Here is a 17,802-nt window from a genome sequence, read left to right as displayed (position 1 = left end):
CTGATGCTGGGAGCATGGGTGTCTTCCCTTCACTGGAGTATGCTTACAGTGAGTGCATCCTGCATGTGGGCTGTGGAATTGTATTTGAATCGGTCGACCCGGTCGAAGCAAGCACCGCCACAGAAGTTAATGTTCCCGCTGCTGGTGCATTAGATCAGCGGAGTTTGGACTGATTAGAATGAAATTCTAACGGGGAAGAACTTTGCCTGTGCCCCAGTGATGTTTTAATATTTGGTTGAAAGGACTGCCTGCAGCCCACTTGGTTTCTATTTTACGAACTATCAGCCCCAGAATGCTTTTGTGATGTTTAACTCACCTGAGCATGATTGATGACATGGAAATAAAGGAGGGACATATGCTGATGGTTGTACTGCGGGCCGTCATTCAATCTGCAGAAAAGCCTTTGAGAAAGGGAGTGATCTTGAAACGCGTCAGGCTCTGCTGATGCTGGGAGCATGGGTGTCTTCCCTTAACTGGAGTATGGTTACTGTGAGTGCATCCTGCTTGTGGGCAACTGTGGAACTGTATAAATATATATATATATATATATATATATATATTCACAGAAAAAAACATAGGTTATAGTGGATATATAGTTAGGAATTTGCATTTACAAAACCTTGAAAATTCAATGAAAAAACCATTGGTTTTAGGCCATATATAGTTAGGAATTAGCATTTACAAAACCTTATTTTACTCGCATAAAACCATTGAAATTCCATATATAGTTAGAAGCGCTAACTATATATCGCGCACCCGCAATCCACTGCTGATGATGTCACATATTACATCATTCATGACATGGTCAGTGACATCACTGATGACATCACTGATGACATCTCAAATGACATCACTGATGACATCACTGATCACAACATCCAGTGATTGTATGTGTCTGTAAAGTTTAAATATGTTTTACATATTGAAGAATGAGTGGATGTATAAGTGTCTGGATGAAGAATTTAGTAGGTGCATGACTGACTGTATGAAAGAGTGATTAAATGTGTCTCACTGAGTGCATGGGTTAGTGACTAAACTGTCTTAATTTGTGCATCAGTATGTTTGTTGTTGTGTAAGCTGCTGCATGTGTTGATCAGTAGCTATAAGAGTGGCCATATGGGTTATTGATTGGTTGCCCAAGTATTTGAATGGGAGGCTGAGTGTGTGTGTGGGTGGCTGGGAGGTGCGTGACTCTGTGCATAGATGTGTAAGCAGTTGATTCACTAGGAGTATGAGTTCAAGAGTGCATGTGGAAACAGCTATATGGGCGGTTGACTGTGCATGGGTGTGTTGGTGAGTGAATGGATTTCTCATTGCTACATGTGCAAGTAAGTACGTATGTAAAACACAATACATGTGAGAGTTGAGATATATAAATAACTGAACATAAGAGCCAGTGAATGTGTGAGTGGCTGTATCGATCACTGTGAGCTTGTATCAGGGATTATATAAGAGAGTAAATATGTGTTATTATATGTTTGAATAAGTAAGATGTGTATAACTGTATAGTTGAGGAAATGGAGGTGTGATTGATTCTTTGCATGACTGACTAGGTGTGTGAGTAACTCCATGGATGAGTGACAGTCTGTGAGTGTCTGTTTATACTGAGTGTATGTAAGGTTATATTAGAGTCTGAAGAGGTTCATTGTATTATCACATGAGTGATGTGATCAGTGATGACAAATGAGATGTCATCAGTGATGTCATTTGAGTTGTCATCAGTGATGTCATCAGTGATGTCATTTGAGATGTCATCAGTGATGTCATTTGAGTTGTCATCAGTGATGTCATCAGTGATGTCACTGACCATGTCATGAATGATGTAATATGTGACATCATCAGCAGTGGATTGCGGGTGCGCGATATATAGTTAGCGCTTCTAACTATATATGGAATTTCAATGGTTTTATGCGAGTAAAATAAGGTTTTGTAAATGCTAATTCCTAACTATATATGGCCTAAAACCAATGGTTTTTTCATTGAATTTTCAAGGTTTTGTAAATGCAAATTCCTAACTATATATCCACTATAACCTATGGTTTTTTCTGTGAATTTCATTGGTTTTTTAATAGCAAATATGAAAAGCTTTAAAATGTCAAGTACGTGATAGATAAAAACATTTTCGGATTTATGCACGCTGATGTGCTTTGAACGCTGCACCCCCCCTCCCCTCTTTTGTCTTAGTAGTACTCTCTCTTTGCAGATACTGAAGGGTAGTTAACGCAGGCCTTTACCCCCGTTGTAATCCGTCGTGCCTCCTTGTCTCTCCATTTGATTGATTGTTGTCCAAACATTTACTGTTTTAGAATTGGTTCTCTTTGGATCATTCTCTATTTACAAACAAGCACAAAGTCGCAATACTCTGTTTAGTCTTTGCAGATAGTGAAAAATCGTGTAAAAAAATAAAAGTAATCGAGCAAAATCAGTAGGCCACTAATTGGATCTCTTTTTGACCTCGCTAAAATAGAAATATTAGGAACAACCCTTCATGAGAAATACGAAAATAGTGAGATGAACTGAGCTCCACACCATGAGGGCTGCAAGACAGCTCGGCTCCATCACCCATCCCGCACAAAATAACGACAAACCCTATGCAAATATTAAAAATATAGACAACACACCAGCAAAGAAACAGGGTAAAACATTTTATTAAAAAACTATTTACATAACGTTGGTTTATAAGATGATGTCAGTAGTGGACCGATGTGTGAATAGATCGAAAGCAGCACAAGGCTCCAAGATCCGGATGGCAAGCTCCTGGATGTTGGGTGCCATAGTTTAGAGTTCTGAATTTCAGCCTTTTTCAATGCCTGTGCTTTGTTGAATCAAAATGGCGGCTTGACACAAAGCTGACTCAAGCGTTGCTACTGATGCTATGCAGACCAAAACTGGTTTTCAGTTTGTACATTTTTCTAGATTTTTCAATCCAAGTTTGGTTGACTTTGTAGAACGATGGCTTCAGATTTTCAACATACGGTGTGGTGGCGCTGACTGGGAGGGGGCGCTTCGCTCCTGCCCCCTCCCCAAGTAAGATTTTCATACGTGAAAGTACGTTAATGGTTTTGGTCCCTGAGATGCTTCGATGTCACTGCCATTCTCAAATAGCATAAGTTCTGGATGTTGGGTGCCATAGTTAAGAGTTCTGAGCAGTGCTTGTAACACTGTCTAAAGCTTATTTCCACCTACTGCAGCTTCACTATTCTCAAAGTAAGTGAGTGTCGTTTGTGGACCTGACTGCATTAGAAAACAATGTGATATGTTACCTTCCTAAACAGCTTGACGGAGGCCCCTGAGGGGCGGTGTGATGGCCATGGACTCGGAGAAGACGCTTGGCTCCGACACCCTCCCCAAGTCTTATAGCACTGGTGTAGCCTGAGATCGCCCCCGACATAGGCGGCCGGCTCCCGGGGTCCGGCGGAACTTTTTGCCCTTTGATGACTCTTCAATTCTGGACCTTGTCCCACAATCCGTTTGACCTGAAGACAAGCTGTAGTGGGGCGCCCCTTTATCGTTTTAGTTGCCATTCCGCCCGCTTTTGCTACACTGTGCCTCTTCCGCCATTCAGCTGTTTACCGCCCGCTCTTGCGACTACAGCGTCTCGCTCACCATGTAGTTGAGTTGCGCCCGCTCTTGCGGTGCAGCGATAGGCGGCTGCCACAGGACTCTCAAAATGGCGGCCGGCTCTTCGGTTTTGGGCCTGGTCCACTAAAATGGCCCTGGGACACCTTGGAACTCGGACGCTTCCCTGATAGGGCTTGGGTCCCATTCTCGAAAAGCGTCCCCTCAGCCGTGAAGATTCTACAAAAGTCTTGGGGGCCTCCGACTCCCGCAGGCTTCTGGTGGGGAGCGGCTGCCATGATTGCTCGTGGAATGGCCACGACGGAGCTACGAGATGGTAGTGGTCTCATGCTGACGCCTGCTTTAGTCTGAAACATCCAGAAACACTATAGACTACCAATTCGATCAGTTCCGGTAGCGCCCCAACATGACCCGGAAGAGAAGAACTTGCCCTCCCCTCTTTGACTGATGGTTCTTGTTGCCTGTCCCCTCTGTTGTCATTTAACAGAACTTTTTGGACTGCTGAAAGGGGTTGTGTTCTGAACGCTGGTTGGTGGAGACATTTAGACTATATTCTTGACCTACGTTGTCGCGTAATGCGTTTTATGACACGCCGCGTTAGCGCACCCGGAAGTGATCCGAGGCGCGGCGCGCAGCGCGTAACGTAAGCATAACAGGTCAGGTGACTTGTTAATAAAACTTTTCATTGGTTCATTTTACTTTTGTTAATTTAATGATGAAAAGCTTGGTCATATGACCTAAAAATTACGCTTTTTATTATTTTCGAACAATATTTTTTTTTCAAACATATGTTATAATATTCCAGGCTAATGTACTTTCCCGGAAAATTTACAACTGTCTTGCAAGTAAAATATATTCCTTTTTCGAGAAAAAGGGCGTTTCTTCCTTCCATGACGGAGCCGTTGAGTAAAAGAGATTCGGCCTGCTGTCTTAGTCGCCGATACGCCTGATTATCAGATTCTTATCGATCACTTTATGTTGCAGACATGAAAAACACAACTGCCCTTGACCATTTATCTTTACTGCGTTCCTACATATTATACCTTTTATCCGTCATGTAATTGGACTGCTTTATTTCACTTGCCTTTTACTGATTCGAAAACAGTGACTAAAAGTAAAAACTTTACCAATGTAAATACTACTACCGTGTTTCGTTTTAAAAACCTTTATTGTGAAAATGTCAGTATACAAATACGGGCCTATAACCATGTGGGCCGGCCACGGAGCAAACTGAAATCGTATATGATGAGGAGACATTTACACTGTAGAGGAACGTAACGAGCGGGCCATTAGGTTGCAAGAACTAAGGTGTCTAACAGTTGCGGAATCGGTGGACATACATTTTGTAATTAAAATAGAACAGGGCCACTTACAATAACATTTTCTAGATATACATTTGCGGGCAAGGAGTTACGAGTCCCATTTATACCAGCGCCATTTTGGGCGAGGCCGGGCAGGTCCAAGATATAGTCAAAATGTCTCCACCAACCATCGGCCAGACCAGAACCCCTTTCGGCCCTTTATGCTACAAGATGGTGTCTTCCATTCAGAAAATATTGTTGGCAGCATTTTGAAAGGAAACAGAAACAGCCGTTCTCCTAGTGAGTTTCACATTGTTACATTTAGGAAGAATGTTGAAGAGTAGTATGTGGAAAATCTGAAGCCATTTTTCTACAAACTCTCAATCAGACTTGGATGGAAAAAAAAAACCTGAAGAATGTACAAACTGAAAACCAATTTTTGTCTGTATAGCACCAACAGTAACGCTTGAGTCAGCTTTGTGTCAAGCCGCCATTTTCATTCAATCAATAGCGTCCCCCTGCACACATTCAGGGACCTGATCGTGTCTTCAGATGAAACGGATTGTAGGAAAAGAAGCAGAAAGGAAAAGGCAAAAAGTTCCGCCGGACCTAGTGAAGCTGCAGCAGGTGCAAATAAGCTTCAGACAGTCTTACAAGCACTGCTCAGAACTCTCAACTGAGGCACTCAACATCCAGGACTTGCCATTCGGATCTTGGCGCCTTGTGCTGGTTCCGACCTATTCACACATCGGTCCACTACTGACATCACCTCATAAGCCAACGGGGCACCCCACGCCGACTTTCGGCGCAGCATTGTAGGATGGCCACACCAGTGCGGCAACTTGCTGGACACAACATCGGGGCCATCCAGATCTCGGCGCGTTCGACTCACTGTACCGCAACAGTGACCGCAACTCAGCTGGACACGCCGTCTTTCGGCGCAGCATTGTAGGATGGCCACACCAGTGCGGCAATTTGCTGGACACCACCTCGGTGCCATCCGGATCTCGGCGCGTTCGAGTCACTGTACCGCAACAGTGACCGCAATTCAGCTGGACACGCCGTCTTTCGACGCAGCATTGTAGGATGGCCACACCAGTGCGGCAATTTGCTGGACACCACCTCGGTGCCATCCGGATCTCGGTGCGTTCGAGTCACTGTACCGCAACAGTGACCGCAACTCAGCTGGACACGCCGTCTTTCGGCGCAGCATTGTAGGATGGCCACACCAGTGCGGCAATTTGCTGGACACCACCTCGGTGCCATCCGGATCTCGGCGCGTTCGAGTCACTGTACCGCAACAGTGACCGCAACTCAGCTGGACACGCCGTCTTTCGGCGCAGCATTGTAGGATGGCCACACCAGTGCGGCAATTTGCTGGACACCACCTCGGTACCATCCGGATCTCGGCCCGTTGTGCTGCCTTCGGCCTATTCGCACATCGGTCCGCTACTGACGCCGCCTCACGTGCCAACGGATTTTCTACGCTTTTTGTAGCCCTATGCCGCATAACAGGTCATGTGACTTGTTTATAAAACTTTTCATTGGTTCATTTTACTTTTGGTTTCCTAAAGATGGAAGGCTTGGTCATATGACCTAAAAATAACACTTTTCATTGGTTTAGAACATTTTTTTTTCCCAAACGATGAAAGCCCCACCTTGTTTCTGGATCATTCAGACTGAAGCTGGCGTCAGCATGAGAGCACCACCATCTCGTGGCTCCGTCGTGGTCATTCCGCGAGCAATCATGGCAGCCGCTCCCCACCGGAAGCCTGCGGGAGTCGGGGGCCCCCAAGACTTTTGTACAATCTTCACGGCTGAGGGGACGCTTTTCGAGAATGGAGCCCAAGCCCTAGCAGGCAAGCGTCCGAGTTCCAAAGTGTCCCAGGGCCATTTCAGTGGACCAGGCCCAAAACCGAGGAGCCATCCGCCATTTTAAGAGCCATGTGGCAGCCGCCTATCGCTGCACTGCAAGAGTGGGAGCAACTCAACAACATGGTGAGCGAGACGCTGTAGCCGCAAGAGCGGGCGCAACTCAGCTAGATGGCCGCCACCTGGGGAGGCCCGTTCACGCCGCCTCCCCCACGCCCCCCCCCCGGGCCGCCGCACGCCAATTTTCGGAGCAGCATTGTAGGATACCAAAACCAGTGCGGCAGTTTACTGGACATCACCTGGGTGCCTGTCGTACATGTTGTGTCAGCCATGTGACACTGGACACAGACCGCTACTGACGAGGCCTCCCCCCGCACCACCCGGGACGCCCCACGCTGTTTTTCTGTGCTGCATTGTAGGATCCCTAAACCAGTGCGGCACCCAGGCGACATCACCTGGGTGCCGTCCAGAACTCTGCACGTTGTGCTGCCTTGGGACTATTCGCACAACAGACCGCTACTGACGAGGCCTCCCCCCGCCCCACCCGGGACGCCCCACGCCAATTTTCGGAGCAGCATTGTAGGATCCCTAAACCAGTGCGGCACCCAGGCGACATCACCTGGGTGCCGTCCAGAACTCTGCACGTTGTGCTGCCTTGGGACTATTCGCACAAAAGACAGCTTCTAACCATTGTTGCTTTTTGTGTTGAGAAATGTTTAAATGTTTTTAGTTTTTGTTCCGTTCGTTAAAGTTAATAGTTAATAAAGTTTTATAACCTTACTTTGTTGGAGTGTTATCTATTTTTTTAAAAACGGGTGAATGGGGCCTTGAATCGGGTTATTGTCATGTGTGGGCTTTGGAAGTGTGCTGCTGCAGGATCGGACATTTCAAACTCAAATGCACGTTCTTTTTCTTACCTTTCCGAAGCATGGAGCGCAATAGCAAGCAGAGAAAGGGTGATGCACGTGTTGAACACTACCTGACCTGGCAAGTTGCTGGCAGTGCCCCCCCGCCCGCTCCTGAAAGAGGAAACACACACACCGCCGCTCCGAGTACTTCACAAATCTTTAAAAGACCATGCGCTTGTTCATGAGGCTTAAATGGTTTATCACCTCTTCTAGAACCCCTGCATCGACCCTCTGACGTTTCCTGGAAAAATTACCATGTAACACAATACCAAGCCCTGTCAGCTGAAACCCCCAAGGAATCGTGGGGCATATTATTAAGGGGGTTTATCTCCGCTTTTTTGGCTTTAAAAGCCTTGAAAGCGGAGATAAAATTATCTCCCTATTACCAAGCTGTCGCTAACACCAGTTAGTGACAGCTAAAAGGAGATAGCGACCATCTTGGGCCCCGCTTTGCATGTCAGTGATACTTATCACTAATGACATGCAAAGTGGCGTGCCAAGATGTTAGCGACTGGAAACAGTCCCTAACATCGCTACCTTCTATTACCAACTTTTGGAGATATTCGCGCTAAGCGCGAATATCTCCAAAATCTAACACCTGCCCTGAGCAGTTCTTAGCCATGTTATCCAATGGGAGGTGGATAACATGGCTAAGAGCATTTGCTCGATAATACATGAATATCGCTGACTTTTCTGCGATAATAGCAAGGTTTATCTGCGATAAAAATCGCCGATGTACGGCGATAATTTTTGTCTCTAAACAAGTTAGAGACAAAAATTATCGCTAGTTGTTCGTAATATGCCCCCGGGTTTTTGCTTGCAGAAATCGGGAGGCGGGAGACTAGCACTGAAATCAGTAGTCACACGCCTGAATCGGGAGGATTGGCATGTCTGAATTCTCTACAGCTGGGGCCATAAACTACATCCGCAGGGTTAGGTGATAGCCTGGGACCAGCCTGGCATCTAAAATGGCTGCCGTGCACGACAAAATTGTGGCATTGGAAAAAAGGCAAGATGGCGCAGCCGCTGGAAGAGATGTATCAACATATATCAGCCTCCTCAGCCACCCTCAGGAAACATAGGGGATTAGGATACGTCTCCCGCACCCCCTTATACCTAGTACTTTAATTAACGAAGCACAAAATGGCGAATTCCCGTTTCGCTACCAGTTTGCGGCCCAGTTCGCGGCCCGTGAAGCGCTTCTACCGTGAAAAATCATTTTTTTTTATTTTCCCCACGGGACCCTTTAATAACCCCAACAACATTCCTAGGGGGTCAAGAGGGGGATACCTTGCCCCCTTTCATTAAATTCCCCCTTAGTTTTTCACCTTTTCTTCTCTCTCGATCCTACCGACAGACAAGATGGCGGCCGCTCCGGACTGTCACGCAGCAAAAAAAAAAAAAAGCTCACGCACAGCCGCTGGAAGAGATGTATCAACATATATCAGCCTCCTCAGCCACCCTCAGGAAACATAGGGGATTAGGATACGTCTCCCGCACCCACTTATACCTAGTAATTTAATTAACGAAGCACAAAATGGCGAATTCCCGTTTCGCTACCAGTTTGCGGCCCAGTTCGCGGCCCGTGAAGCGCTTCTACCGTGAAAAATCTTTTTTTTTTTTTTCCCCCACGGGACCCTTTAATAACCCCAACAACATTCCTAGGGGGAATTTAACAATTTGACAAGAGGGGCTTTTTGCGCTTATAGTGCTCCTATAGGATGGAGGTCTATCTAGCTTAGTACTGCTCAAAGGTTGAGATACAGTCCCTTGTCATAAACTGTAAAAATAGGCAAAAGAATTTTGTCTATATAATGAGTTTTAAAGAATTCTCCTCCTGAGCAATTACTCAAGCAATATCTTGAGATCAATTCACAAAGGACAACCATTAAATATCAAAACAAGTCGGAAGAAATCAATCCAATGTATTTCAAAAAACTTCTTCTTTATTTTTCTTCTTTTCCAGACACTCAGTACTTTTTCTTTTCTTTTCCTTTGCCAACACGTGTTTCGTCCTAACTAAATATAGTTAATGGACTTCGTCAGGGCTAAAGAAAAATTAAACAATTATAAAAATTACTAAAATTCATAAAAGTTCATATAATAAAGTATCATCAAATATAATACTTAACATTTTCTAAAATTCTTTCTGTTGTACAATAAGAAATCTATTATGGTGGAACTCATTCTTTGGGATTGTAAAACAGTACAGTTAATAATACATACATCTGGGATGCTCCCATCCAGAGACATTAATAATTGTTTTTATCCTAAAAAGAGTCATACTCATATTTACAGATTTGTCAAGGCATATTATAAAGTTTCCAACTAATTCTTAAAAAAGAGAGAGGAATCACTATCAACAGCAAGTAGACAGTCTAAATTTCACATGTAGATGGCTACACATCAAACAATCTTATATTAGCAGATTTGTCAAATCAACCTATACACTTTCCATCAAATGTTTGAAAGAAAGGATAATCAGTAACAGCAGCATTTAACCTATCTATACTTCTCATGATGTAAATGGCTATATATTAAACAGTCTCATAATCTTATTAACACAGAGTATATATATGTTTAGATGCTAGACTCACCAATGAATATCTTTACTCTATAGTTTTGGCAACACCTCAGACGATCACAGATTGAGAAATCCTAGAGAGTATATGTAATTCCATTATTAAGGGTATAAGTCCACAATGTTACATGTCATACAGACTCTATCATATGAATACATAGTCCTCTAAGTCCCAAAATTGAAAAGCCCTCCTGATTATTAAGTTAACCTGAAATCTTAGATAGTATTTAGAACCCTATTATTATAATCTTCATATTAATGCCCTCATGTCTAGAGACAAACCCTTAAGGTTGATGGATATTTAAACAAATTTCTACACCTTTTATATTTAATGTTCTATTAGAGATGCTTCATGTCCATATAACTATTGTTGGGGTGGGTGTCCCATGGGGGGCTCTCCAGATACATTTATGTATACCTGAGGTCCCACCCCTCTGTTTAAAGTAAGCCCAAAACTATTCCTATTCAATCTACCCATACTAGGCAGGTAGTTATCTAGTCATTATAACAACGAGCCCAATGTACCCAGTCATAAATCTCAGGCAATGAGGCAAAGCTAAATTGGGGCCAATAGTACCTTCATAGGAAGATGTCCACTAGGTACCATTTCTTCTCATAATCTTCAATATTCAGTGATAATTCACATAGAGTCTATAAAAGGAAGGTCATATTTAGAACCAAATTATTATTAACTGCATGGTACTGTATTCCTAACATTATCCTAGTCACTCTTACCGTGTCAACCATCAATGTGCCTCGATTCAAAGGGGTCCTGGTGAAATCGGCGTCTAGCATCGGCGCCATATTTGTTAGGGGCTTTTATACTATCCCTCACTTAAAAGGGAGGGAAAAAGGGTATAAGCTAGTATTAAGTTGCTATATCGTCAAAAACGAGTTGCACTGTACTCAACTTCATATACAATAGATAATATATATTGCATCCTAGGGGGTCAAGAGGGGGATACCTTGCCCCCTTTCATTAAATTCCCCTTTCGTTTTTCACCTCTTCTTCTCTCTCGATCCTACCGAGAGACAAGATGGCGGCCGCTCCGGACTGTTTAGAATGTTGACAGACACCGGAGAGCCAATCAGCTTTCTGCGCGCAAAGTTCCGTTTCGCGAAAAGTAAGCGGACCGGATCGCTGCCCAGAGCGCTGTTACAGATATATATCTTGATTTGAACGTTAATTTCTCAAAATCCACTGAAGCACATATATTGAGACCTAGCAAAGGCACATCGGGCTAACAGTCCCTACAATTTTGCCAAGTTTCGTGCAAATCCATTCAGCCGTTCGAGCTAAAAGTGAGTCCAACCGCCCTATGGAAATTAACATGGGAAAAACGCGTTTTGGGACCCCCCTTTTTTCTCGGCCCCCCCTTGACGAAACCCCCCCAAATTTTCAAGGGCTGCTCAGAAACAAAATGTGCCATTTTCCTGAAAATTTCAGCCGATTCCGTCCACAAACGCCAAAGTTATTAGACATAGAATTTTCAGAAATCCCATAGGGAAAAAATCCTAACTATATATACCTACTGGCGAGACGCCAGTAGGTTATATATATATATATATATATATATATATATATATATATATATATATATATATATATATTACCTACTAGCGGTAGCCAGTAGGTATATATAGTTAGGACCTAGTTTCCATAGGAAATCCCCAACATTCTATTGGGAATAACTTTGGCGCTGGTTGATGAATCTTCGCAAAATTCTCAAAGAAGATGGCTCACTCCGCTCCGCTCCTTCCCTGAAAGTTTGGGGGGGATTCGTCAAGTGGGGGCTGAGAAAAAAGAGGGGTCCCAAAACGTGTTTTCCCCATGTTAATTTCCATAGGACCTTTAGACGCGGCTACAGCTTGAACCGCTGAAGGGAATTATGGAAAGGGGCGACCATTCGGTCCCCCCGAACGTATGGTGGAGTACCACGATCCCCCCGGGAAGCCATCTTGGGCGGGAGGCGAGTCTCGGCTGGTATGCCCGAAGCGGCGTAGCCGGGGCGCGCCTTTTTCCTGCCCTGGAGTGGGTTGTCCTAGACACTGACGCGGCCGGCCACGCCCTCGGAGGCAGGAGGGGGCGGGTTTACGCCCGCCCTGAAGACGGATAAAAGGAGCAACAAGCCAAGAAAGCATCCTCTTGTTCCTGTGCTCTGAAGCTGCACCTCCCCGCTGCACGTGAGCTCGAGACGGAACGAAGAGCCAATTTTGAGCGTTGTAATCTTTCTTTTGTCTTACAGATATTCCGTCTGAGAATGCCCAAGAAAGTCGGAAAGCGGGTCGGTACCGATCAGATGCTCCGCATGCTCATGAAGGAGGTAGCCGATTTGAAGAAGCAGATGGCGGCTAAGAACGGGGAGGGAGGACCGAAACGGCCTTTGCCGGGAGTAGTCCCTGGTGGGAGAGGCAAGAGGTCCAGAAGGGGGGCACTTGGGGGGGAAACCCCGGTTCCCGATACCCCACTTGAGGAGCCAACCCCGGTGCCGAAGGAGGGGAATCCGATCCCCGTGGTGGTCACCCCCGTGACCGGGGAAGATATGCCTCCCGAGTTAGCGGCACAATTGGCAGCGTGGTTGGGAAAAGATAGCGAGGGCACCACGGCTGACGACGCCCGGGCAGTAATGAGACAACTGCGGGAATCTGGAGAGGCTGCGAAGGCACCATCTTCTGTTACCCCGCCGGTTCCGGTGGCGGAAAATGCAACAGGCCCAGGTTCGGCGGCAAATGCAGCTTCTGGTTCAGGTAAGCGGCCATTGCCGATCGCGGGGGAGGGGTCTGTACCTTCACGAAGGGAGAAGGTGGCTCAGCATGTTCCACTGGAAATTAAGGAAAAGATTTGGGCGAATAAGTATGTGAACATTTTTTCTTTGCTTACCGACCATTACGAGATGGAGCATGTTAAGAGCCAAAAGGAGCTCATGCATCCGAGTGTTTGGCGCGCAAAAATGGCCGCCTTTAAGGTTGACGAAAACATTGGTACTTGGGGCAGAGCGTGGGGCATTTTTACCTCCATCATGGGCGAGCGCAGGCCCGAGTTGCTGACCGAGTTGCCTATTTATCAACCACGTATCATGGAGTATTCCGTATCGTATGGGGGCAATCAGTGGTTCTGCTATGACAATATTTTTAGAAAAGCTAAGGAACACGACCCAGTTCTGACTTGGGATTGTTTCGACTCCGTTTCATGGCAAAAAATGGAGAGTTCAGGAATGTTAAAAGTGCCATTGTCAGGGAGTAACGGGGGTGAATCTTCCCGCCAATACTCTGGGACACCCTTTCGGACGGGTGCAGGTAACGAGTACCACTCGAAGACGAGTGGCAATGCAGGTAAAAGGGGGATTTGTTGGAATTTTAACAGAGGGAAATGTACGAGGCCCCAGGGGTCATGCAAGTTCAGACATGAATGTGGGGGGTGTGGGCAGCCATCCCATCCTGAGTCCATGTGCGGAGCCAAAACGGGTGATAACGGTGGTAGGGGAAGCGCCAAACAGGTCTGAAATGGTCCAAGGGGCGCCTTTACCTACTCCGATTGATACCATGGCAATGATTCCTTGGCTCAACGAATACCCGGATCATGCTTCCGCTGGGGTGTTGCGAAATGGGTTTTCATATGGTTTCCGCATCCCAGTGGGGGATTTTCGGGGTGTAGCAAACTGTAAGAATCAACTGTCGGTCTTGCAGCATACGGCGGTGGTTCAGGTAAAGATTGGGAAGGAGGTGACTCGAGGTCGTGTCGCCGGTCCATTTGATTTGCCACCGGTTGCTAACTTTGTTTGTTCCCCTCTAGGGGTGGTCCCCAAGAAGGACCCGGGTGAGTTTCGGCTGATACATAACTTGTCAGCCCCACGTGGTCTTTCCGTGAATGACGCGATAGACCCGGAAGTGTGTTCGGTGCGGTACGCATCCTTCGATGAGGCCATTGCCATGTTGAATCGCCTGGGGCCCGGGGCGCTGATGGCAAAATCAGACATCGAGTCAGCGTTCCGGTTGCTCCCGGTGCACCCAGACGATCAGCGCCTCCTTGGTTTTATGTTTCAGGGTCGCTATTACATGGATAGATGTATGCCAATGGGGTGCTCGATATCCTGTGCCTATTTCGAAAAGTTCAGTTGTTTTCTGCAATGGGTATTCACAAGGAAGACAGGTTTTCAGCATGTTATGCACTATCTCGATGACTTTCTGTTTTTGGGGGCAGCCGGGGATCCTGAGTGTGGACAGGCTTTACATGAATTTTGTGCCTTAATGAATCAATTCGGTGTGCCATTGGCGCCAGGTAAGACTGTGGGTCCCTCGACTTTGCTCGAGTTTCTGGGGATCGAGCTCGACTCGGAAGAAGGTTGTTTTAGATTACCCAAGGACAAAGTGTTAAAATTCAGGTTATCCCTTGAAGCATGTATTCGTGCAACGAAAGTAAACCTGCATCAATTGCAACAGGTGGTGGGTCAGTTGAATTTTGCCCTGAAAGTGATGCCAATGGCGCGCCCCTTTTCCCGCTCGATTGCACAAGCCATGGTCGGCCTGAAGGAAGGTCATCATCGCACGAGGCTCTCGGCAGAGGTTCGCCAGGACATGCGCATTTGGTTGGCATTTCTGGCGGATTTCAATGGTCGAATCGTCTGGAACAAACCGGCGGTGTCCTCCGAGGAGCTGGGGCTTTGGACAGACTCGGCGGGGAGTATAGGTTTTGGTGCCATATTTGGTACACAATGGTCGGCTCAAAAATGGCCGTCATGGTGGCACGAGTGCGGGCTGACGAGTAACATTGCTTTTCTCGAACTTTTCCCTATTTTGGTGGCCCTGAAAACTTGGCCTGAGGGGTTCCGGGATCACTCTGTGGTGTTCTGGTCTGATAACATGACCGTGGTTGAGTGTATCAATAGTCAGGCAGCACGATGCAAATGGATTCTGAGGCTGCTCAAAGAAATTGTGTTATTGTGTATGCAATTGAATGTGCTATTTCGGGCAAAGCATGTGCCGGGGGTACTGAACCAAGCGGCTGATGCGCTTTCTCGTTTCCGTATGCAGGCCTTCTGGGGTTTTCTGCCCACAGCGGACCCGGTGGCGGCACCCTTTCCCGAAGCTCTCTGGTCTCTCGGTGCCCCGAACTACAAAACCTCGTGGGAGAGAGTTTAGCACCCAGGACAAGGAAGGCATATGAAGGGGCGTTCCGTTCCTATTGGGCCTTTTTGGGTACTGCTAGGGGGGAGCTTTGGGGTCAGGAAGAGTTTGTAGTAAAATTTCTGCTGTCTTTACATCAGGCAGGCAAATCGGTAGCTACGGCCCAGAGGCATCGGGCCGCCATTTCCTTTATGGCAAGGGCTCATGGGATCCAGGACCCGACAGCGTCTTTCGTTGTGCAGAAAGCGCTACGTGGGTGGCAACGCCTTGAGGGTCGCAGAGTAGATGAGTGGCACCCGATAGGTCTGGATAGGCTGACTCTGTTATTGTCCATACTCCCGGCAACGTGTTCATCCCAGTACGAAGCAGTGTTATTCCGAGCTGCATTTGCGCTAGCATTCCATGGGGCTATGCGGGTAAGTGAATTAGTGGCGAAGAACAAGCAGGATACGATGGGGGGACTGTGCCGGGAGCACATTCAGGTCAGGGAGGAGACGATGACGGTCTCGTTTGTTAGGTCCAAATCCGATCAGGGTGCAATTGGGGACTGCGTAATCATTCAGAGGATCCCCGGGTCTGCCATGTGCCCTGTGGTGTGCGTAGAGGAATATTTAGCGCAGAGGGTGGCAGCATGGGGGGGACCTTGTTGAGACACGCTGACGCCACCCCACTGACGAGGTTTCAGTTCCAGCAGGTGCTTGCGATGTCGATTTCGGCCGCGGGCTTGAACCCCGGCGAGTTCGGGACCCATTCCTTTCGGATAGGGGCTGCTACTGAGGCTACAGCCAGGGGTCTGAGTGTAGAAGAAGTAAAACGTGTGGGGCGTTGGTCCTCGAACTGTTATAAAAGGTATGTGCGGTTGCACATGTTGTGAAGCTGTAATGATGTACTCACGCTTCTTGTTTTTGTTTGGTTTTCAGTTGCGCAAGCTTACGAGGCGGGGCGGACTGTGCAGTCGACCCAACACCTGGAGACCAGCGGTCAGACATCACCGGCTGCGAAAAAGGAGGTGTGGGTCGTGGGCCACTCATACGTGAGGCGTGCCGCGGACGTATTCAAAGCAGGTGACATGATTCACGTGGCTGGGGAATACGGGTACAGGGTGTCCTTCTACGGAAAGGGCGGGCTCTGTATTGACCAGTTTCAATCCTTTTTCGAGGGTTTGTTAGGGCGGACAAGGTCACCGCCGTCTATAATCATAGTCCATCTTGGGGGCAACGATTTGGTGGCCACTGGTAGACGACTTCTTCTTGAGGCAATGCTTTCCACAGTAAGTTGGTTGGCAAGAAGAGTTCCAGGGTGCACAATTGCATGGTCCCATATGATCCCACGGAAAGTGTGGCGGGGGGCTATTTCGGTTTCTGCTCTGAATCATTCAGTAAAGAAAATAAATAACAAAGTGAGTAGATTGTTTCGTTCAAGTACACTGCATTCTGTTTCGCATGGTTGTATCAAAGGGGACAGTATGTATTTGGGGGATGGGGTTCATTTGTCCCGGGTGGGGAATGAGTTACTCATAGGAGACCTCATAGCTTGGCTAAAGAGTTTAAAACATGACCTTTAGGCAGGAGTGGTTGTGGGGGGTCCGGATAGCCGGTCAACTATCCGGCCTGTGGCGGTAAGGTCATGATCGGTGAGCAGTAATTGGAAGATCCCTATGGGGGGGCGTTACCCATTACGGATGGGAGCGCTCGGGGGAGGTGGCCATTGGCCCCTCAACGGGGAGGCGGTCCCTTCTAAGGATAGGCCGCCGGAAGGAAAGGAAAGGTGGTCAAGGCCCCTTCCTGGATAGGAGGGGCTACGGGCCCTCCTGGGGAATTTCCCGGGGCCAGGACATCTGCGACGGCAGATGGGTAAGTTGTGTGGGGTTCGGGAGGGGGTTTACGCTACCTTTTAGACACCTCACACGAGTCCTCGGACGACCGTTAAATGGCGTCGAGTTCATTGGGGCCCCCGTCAAGTCCAAGGGAAATTGGTAGATGCACTTGAGGTACGCCTCTGTGCGGTCGCTCCCCTCACAAGTGAGGGGGGTATTCCTGGTTTAGGGATCTGACACCGGTTACGACCTTGCCGTTGGCCCTTAACGTTAGGATGTACAATTTCAAGTCAAATGTTTTGTAGGATGTTAGTTCGGCTAGGAGAACCTTTGTATTAGAGATCTGTTAAGGTTAGCCAAACATCGTAATGTGGAAATGAAATTGTACATAATATGAAACTGTTATTTTAATGTTTTGATTTTGTTTCATATTTTAATAAATACGGCCGGGAGGGTCACTCCCTCCCGCCTTCCAAAAGTTCAGAACCGTTTCCGGTTTCCCATCCTTGGGGATTGTGTTGAGAGGGGGTGGCGGGTATCTCAGCCATATGGAAAGGGGCGACCATTCGGTCCCCCCGAACGTATGGTGGAGTACCACGATCCCCCCGGGAAGCCATCTTG

This window comes from Lissotriton vulgaris, chromosome 6 (genome assembly GCF_964263255.1).
Source record: "Lissotriton vulgaris chromosome 6, aLisVul1.2, whole genome shotgun sequence".
In the NCBI taxonomy this organism is placed as follows: Eukaryota; Metazoa; Chordata; class Amphibia; order Caudata; family Salamandridae; genus Lissotriton; species Lissotriton vulgaris.
The sequence above is the reverse complement of the archived record's forward strand: the minus strand, read 5'-3'. Positions refer to the sequence as shown.